The following is a 7,955-nucleotide window of genomic DNA, read 5'->3' as shown; positions in this document are numbered from 1 at the left end:
CTTCTCAATAAATAACAGCCTTGACACGTCGGGAAACAGGTTGATTACTCTTGACAGCAAAAGCCGTGTCCATGGCGTACCTCGCTGTCATGATGACAGCTTGGAGCGAATCTAAATTTGGATGGGAAATGCAACAGACATTCTTCTCTAAGACGCCCCAAACTACAAAGTTCAGTATGGGCTGGTGGCATTGAGTTTGTCTTCGAGCCATGTTAAGGCAATATTTACAGACCAGTTTTTTTTTTTTTTTTTTTTTTTTTGGGGGGGGGGTACGTGGACTAATCCCCGCTCTTGACTGGGAGCCCTGCACTAGATAGATTTAATAAAAAAGTAAATATAATTATTTATTTTCTCTATAAATAAGATTATACCGTGGGGAAAGATAGGACGGATCCAGGTCCAAAACCAAAACTAGACGGATACTTGTTTTGCAGTTTATGAGTATTTTACCCGAAGTTTAGACCTAAATAAAATAGGATCCAGATTAAGGATACATTTTTACTTATTACAATGAAATAACCCAATGTTATTACTATAACTTCATAATTATTAGCCTTTTTTTACTTTTACTTTTTTCCGAAAATAAAAGTAAAAAAAGGCATAACATCAGTTGGTAGTTGGCTAATTCTTCCAAATTTAGAATTATTCTTCAACTTTAGTTAGGAATGGATGGTTCATAGCTTAATAAGAGCTGATTATAATTCAACCAATCAACGTTAAGAATACTGATTAGAGGAAAAGAAGCAGACATACATTTTGACAGATGACAATAAAATAAAGTTTTCATTTTTTAATCGTTGTTGTTGTAACACGATGTTATACCTTTAAAATTTAATTATTTATGACCCAGATGGCCAACATGAATGTTTGTCGGTTCTTAGTATATTTATTACCATGGTACAGTTTGATCCTATCCAGTCCAGTCCCACTGGTCGGTCTTTCAAGAAGGTATAAAATTGATCCCTCGTGACGTCATGAAGGGTATTTTTCTTCATATTTATTATTCTGCTATATAATAAAATAAACAATATAACTAAGTGTTTGTATTCAATTGCATTATAATCTTGAATAAATACTTTTTTGCAACATATGGGCAATGCTCTTTATATTGAATATCTCATATATCTTATTTGGCTGATTAAACCATTCACATTTATAGGAAAAGTTTCAAGGACAGATCCTCTGGACCCTTCCTTAGACTGAACTGGAATGGACCGAAGAAATAAGGACCGGGACAATACTAGCCAACATCAACTATGCTGACATCCCTTGAAAACAGTCTATATTCTGAGGCGTTATCTTTACTGCAGATCGTTATAAACAAGACAAAGAAGTATAAATAATGTCTTATTATGATGTTTTTTAATGACAATTATCTTGAGAGTGACTCCAGCTGAGAGCTTGAAAGATAAGAGCTTACACGGAAGGTAGCTCCCATCATCCACTCTCTTAATCTTAGGTATAACGCATTTCATAATTAATTTAAATATCTCCCTTAATTGGTTTTTATCTGTCAACCAAATGCACCTTTTTAAAGATATCCATGAATGAATTTATGATTTATAAAGAATATCTTTTTTTTCTTTCCCACTCGGCTCAGCAACATCTTGAATGAATTTCATTATTCTCTCAATTCCTATTAAGGAGTACGACGCCTTTTTGGCTTTATTTCAATATACGTATTAAGGGGTATTACAGGAACCAAAAAGTAGCTATCTTGGTTTTAGGTATCTCAAAAATTGCCAATTGTAAATTAAAATGAATTTGCCCGCTAAGGTTTCTGTATGAAGTAAAAAAAAGTTCTTATGATGTAGACTTTTTTGTAATAAAAAAAAGCTTAATCTATTTTTAAAAAATGACTTTGTGTTTTATGTAATACATTCCTAAAGTTAAATCCGTCACTTCCAGAGCCCCATAAACGATGCTTAGCCCTGTATTTAGTATGAAAATAGTAAATAAAAAGATAAAATTCACTTATGAAAAGGAGAATATTCCGCTCAGCTGATTTTCTTTTTTAAGCTTTTATATTTATGATAAAAAGAAAAATGTACTTCAAAAGAATTTTGATTTTAAAATTCATATAAATACATTTCCAGACAAAAACAGAGGCGAGGTTGAGCAGGGATCCCAGGAATATTCATTTTAATGCAAGGATTTATATTACTTGTGGTAACTTTTGAGATAGTTAAAACCAGTGATAGCTCATTTTTTGGTTCCTGTGATATCCCTAAATCGTATCCCATTTAAATTAGTTGTAAATGATTCCTCAAAATAAATCATCAAATGTGTTCGGCCGGCAAGATAGTTCCATTATAGTTTTGAGGCTTGACCAAAAAATGCTAGAAAAAAACAAAAAATCTTGGATTGGGGTAAGGGCTAAAGCCTCCCCCCTACTGACACCCTTGATATGATTTCTATTTTTTAAATGCTAATATAAGCTCAATTTCATGAAACTATTTTCATATCAAAAGTAGTCAACTTGATACAGTTAAAACTTTATTGTCCTATTATACTTTTAAAACTTTGCTTTCTTTTGTGACATTTTTTAAACAGCTTTTAACAGCAAAAAAATAAACAAACCTTTTTAATTATTACTTTATTGACTTAACCATGAAGAAGAATGTTATATTTAATTTACTAAGGCGTCAATATTTTTGGATCGTCGCTTTTTGCGGCTTTAATTGTTATTATTTAAAGCTATACTCAATAATATTGGTTATAGTAAAAAAGACTTTGATGAAAAGATATATATTCTGAAAAAATCTTAATTATATTGCATAATATATAAATGTTTTGTTCAAAGAATTTGGTAGGATGATTAATTTACGATAAACTTGATAAAAAAATGTGGGAGACTAGAAAATATGTGAAAAAAATCAAAATATTACTTTATAGAAACAAAATTTTGAATCAATTTCAAACAAAAGATATAATTATGGAATGAAATAATTTTTTTTTTATTGGAAATTAAATCATACAACATAAAATTAAGCAACCAATTTTTATATAGATTACTGATTTTTTCTTCCTGGAAAGTTGGCTTAAATAAGAGTAAAAATACTTGAGAGGCCTCAAACTTTTGTAAAGTCAGTTTTATTGTTGTTCAAGGGAAAAACATCAATCTGAAAATGGGATATGTAGTGATGACAAATGTTGACACAGTGTAGGAAAAGGCCCACACAAAGTCTTGACCTAAAAAAAATACTCCTTAATAATAATAATATAAGTAATTCAATAAAATATGAACCGAATTATTTTTCAAGAAAATCCTTTCATTCTATTTGGAAAAAATAAAAGAAGTCCATATGCTATTTCCCTCCTCCCAAAAAACCATCTCATATTACAGGCGGAAAAAAGGGTTATCATTTGAACAGTTTGAAAAAAAATATCGCCTCCCCACCATCTCTAAAAAAATAATTCTAGGACCAGCCCTGTTTTTTTTTTGTTTTTTTCACCATCAAGATAATAATAAACTATAAAAAATTAGCTTGACCCATAAAGTGAATTTTACAAATGGTGACTATGGATTCAATTTTTTCCATTCCTTTCAAATTTACGTACCTACTATTCTGGAGACTTGGTCCAACATTGATTTTTTAAAATTTTTGGATGTAAGTGATTTCTTGGTCCAAACCGTAGACCAAAACTTTAATGGCCTTCAAATCTTGCGAGTCACAATCTGCCTGATATATGTGTTATACAAATACAATTTATAGTACACATTTAGCTTCATATGGCGTTATCGTAGGTCAATGCTCATAATTTTAAAATACACGTGACGTCATCAGTCATTTATTAATAGGATTGGTCTAGACGGAATTTGAAATATATTTATTTCATTTTTGCAGAAATAATCCAGGTCGAATTTTTTCGTTAGAACCGATTTAGACCAAATTAATCTTTGAGAACGCTCCCCAACACTAGTACCTAAATTACATCACACAACTTTATAACATGTATTGTACATATCACACATATATGAAATCCTTACATGTTTAATTATTATTCATTACTCTTTTGCTCTGTCTCTAACTTTATAAAAAATAATTAATCATTTGACTAAAAAAAACGAGTTGATTAAACATTATATGTGTACATATATATTTATAAGTTTGAGGTCTCTTTTATTCATACAATTTTGGTTTTTTAGAACCGAGTAGAAGTTGTATTAGTGTTCGATCTGGAAATCCTATAATTTTTCTAGTACCGAAATAATTCAGTTTGACCTTTTTTTTAGAAAACCAATTTGTTATACGTGAAGATGGCAGCACCTGTAAATAAAAGCTCGTCACGTCTGTCTGGCATCTCTTGTCATTTACTCACAAAATTTGACCCATTTTGGACTTATAGTTATTATGTAACAGTCGCTTGAGGGAATTGATGTGAGTGTTGTTGGGAAAATTGACCAAATCGAGGTTTGTGCTGTCATTAAGTATTGTTTTTTAAAGTGTAACCTTTAAATAGATATAAAAAATAGCAAACCTTTTTAAAGGTGTCTTAGTTATCCATGTGTGTTGTGAACAATTATTTTACAGAGGAAAACGTTGAGTAATATTTGGACGGGCTAGAGAGATGGAATCATTACTGAGAGAAGTGTGTAGAGTTGAAAAATAAAATTAAAAAAATCTGAAAAAATGTCTTGTATCTTTCTAAGGTAGGAAACTTTTCAGACCACTCTCGTATTTATGTTCTGTGTACAAGTTGTGGTTTTGTACAAGTTACTACTTCTACAAAACAATTGTACAAATTGCAATCAAAAATTGAGATGAATATTTTTAAATGAAGGATTTAGAGTACTTGGGATGAGACGATAATGTAATAAGTGAATATTCCAGGGATATATTTATTAATAGTGTAATTTTTGATTACTTTCATATAAAAATACAAAAATATAAGTATTCTGTTGCATATTATAAAGTCCAAATGCTCAGGGGAATATTACTCAAATGTATTTATACATCAATGAATAGTCAAAACAAGATTCGATCGGTCCCGGTCTCAGTTTTTTCATTTCAACGGGTTCGGTCTAGGTTCAGCTTTATCGGTCTCGGTTCTTTTTTATACAGGCTCCGTTTGTTAATAGGCACATAAAACAAGGGACGTGACTGGAAAATTATGGCATAGGAAATGATATTAGACAAAAAAAGGGCCTTAGCTACCTTATCCACAGAGTGCGTAGTGCTCCAAGTTCCAGCAGGGTTCCCGAAAACTAGTATAAAGGGGGCCTTAGTTTAAAATGTATAAGTGTAGGGTGGAGCTGGGCATAGTGAAGTTGGCTTAAGAAATATTAAATTATAATATTATAGGGCCCCACAAGCTTAGTAGCGGACCTGGATCTATAATCTACCCTACCCCTTCCCCCTTATATTTTCACTGTGTAGTGCCTAAAACCACTTTTCCTGATCTATAAGAAGCCCTTAGCTATTTGGAACTCAGATACAACTCTATTACCCTGGCAATAAAAAAAAAGTACAAAAATTCACTTATTGATTAAAGCTAATTTATTTTTTATAATATATATTTTCCTTTCTTTATATATTCTATTTAGGAACAAAAACACAAGAACCGAGACGGATAAGCAAAGAATGCAGTGGTCTCGGTTCACTTTGTTGGTTCTGGTAACTGCTAGAACTGCAAGACCGCTAAGGGCTCACCCTTGGTCAGAATTAAGCAGATCAATGTTAGAATTAAAAATGTTATTTTAAGACAAAGAAATCTCAATTGATTATACAAGTTACAACTTGAACATACATCACAAATTGTAGACAACGTATATATTTCATCATATTAAAATTCTACTAGTATTTGATTCGATACTTATTATAACAATATTGGTTATTAATCTAGCTATACATTTGAATTTGTAAAGGATAGCCAAAACGTCTTCATATAAATAATAAAATACCAAACACATATATGTAGCGGACCTGGATCTATAATCTACCCTAACCCTTCCCTCTTATACTTACACTGTGTGATGCCTAAAACCACTTTTCCTAATCCATGCTCTACTTATATGTTGTATATATATATATACCTATACAACGAGGCACAAATACTAAATTTTATTCTTGTCCTTTTGGAAAAGGAGCATTATTATATTGTAATTTATAACTTTGTTTATTTATCAAAAATATTTAATTATGTAATAGACATGACATATCAAGTGAGACGAGGGCATCGACAACTGACGACGAAATACATTTGTTATTTTTGTCTTAGCGAGGTAGCAGCCTTATAAATAATCACTTTGTACTAATTTTCTAAAAAAAGGATACACATTGGATACAATATCAATCTTTTCTTACCGGTTCCTGTACATGAATAGGTGTTGTTATTTCAGTATTTTTTTATTCATTTTTTTAATTTTCTTTTGGAGTGACGGCGATCTAAGAGATTTGATGATTTGTATATAAAAGATAATTTTTATTCTTTCTCTCATCGGCATGCCAAGTTTTATGTGTCGTAGTGTAGCTAGAAAAACATAAAACAATATCAATTTAGTAAATTAGGGTTTTAAATACGCCATTACTCTGGTGGCACTATAGCACCGGTATACCGACCAGAACTAAATGTTACATTTTCGTTGCCGATTTTTTGTTTGTGGGATTGATTAAGATTGAATTTTTTGTTGTGACCGATCCAGACCAAATTTCTTCAATGGTCCGAATTATATACGGCTTTGGATTTTAAGTAAATGCACACATACAATACCCGTAAGGACAGAATTTTGAGCGTCTCTGAGAGCGTCAGATGCAATACATGTTCGTATCTCCCGTATACATAACACCCAGTAAAATAAATTGAACTAATGTAAATAGCTAAGCGCACAAGTAGTCTCTTTACCATCAAAAATTCACCTTCCTAAGGGACATGATGGAATTTTAATTGATTTAAGACCTTTCCTATTGTATTTTTAGTAATATATTATATATATGTATAGTATATGTCATTCATTAACTAATGAAGACCAAAACTGTTCTATCTATGTACATATTATGGATTTTCATTTAAAATGGTTTTTAATCCCGGGAAAATTTGAAAGAGAATCCTAAAAAAAAAAATTCAAAAGATTGTTTTAATGAAATAATGCACAATGTTTATAGCATTTGATCTATATTTAAAGTAGATCAGTAAACATGAACGCATTTTTAAGCGTCTGAAAATACAACTTTACAATGTACTTGTACATGTGTAAATTGTAACCAAATTGTACATTTGTATACTCACACGCTTAAAAATTTGTACATTTTCACTTCCCGAACGGTAATGTAAAGGCCAGGGAGAATTTCCACCCTATATCTTTGTTAGATATATGTTGCTTTTTTGTAAGAGTGTGAGGAGAAGGAGGGAGCGAGACATATGGTGCACCTGAATTTAGACCTATGTCAATATCTGCGATAAAAAGGAGAACCTTCTACATTTAAATAGCATTAGTAGATGGAAAATATTATGATTATATTTAATTTCATACATATAATTTGAATAATGCATTCACCAAATCAATTTACACCAAAGATGGGCGAGAATTCTTTTTTTTAGAGGGAGATATTATCACAGACATGGTTTATAAAAAAAGAAAACAGAGCGCAACGGTTCTTCCTTTTCTAATCCCTATCCTTTGTTTTTTTCTTTACACCCATCCCCTCCTTAATCAGTACTAGATACGGAGCGGGATTTGTGTTTATATCCATTTTATACTAAATACTTGTAGCTAATTCCATGAAATATCAAATATCATGACAGTATAGCTGTTCTCCTCGAAAGTATTCTTCAAATTGTCATGGTAATCACGTTAATTTTCTGGTTTTTTAACATGCCGGTGGATAATATTATTTTCACCTATGGGGATCTTTGTCTTCATCTATGTTCTATCTTTTTATAACATTCCCTCAAGTGTGGTTTTGACTCTCAGAGGAATTTAAACATAATTTACTTCTTTGTATATATGGTAT

The sequence above is a fragment of the Lepeophtheirus salmonis genome, chromosome 6 (genome assembly GCF_016086655.4).
Source record: "Lepeophtheirus salmonis chromosome 6, UVic_Lsal_1.4, whole genome shotgun sequence".
Classification (NCBI taxonomy): domain Eukaryota; kingdom Metazoa; phylum Arthropoda; class Copepoda; order Siphonostomatoida; family Caligidae; genus Lepeophtheirus; species Lepeophtheirus salmonis.
The sequence above is the reverse complement of the archived record's forward strand: the minus strand, read 5'-3'. Positions refer to the sequence as shown.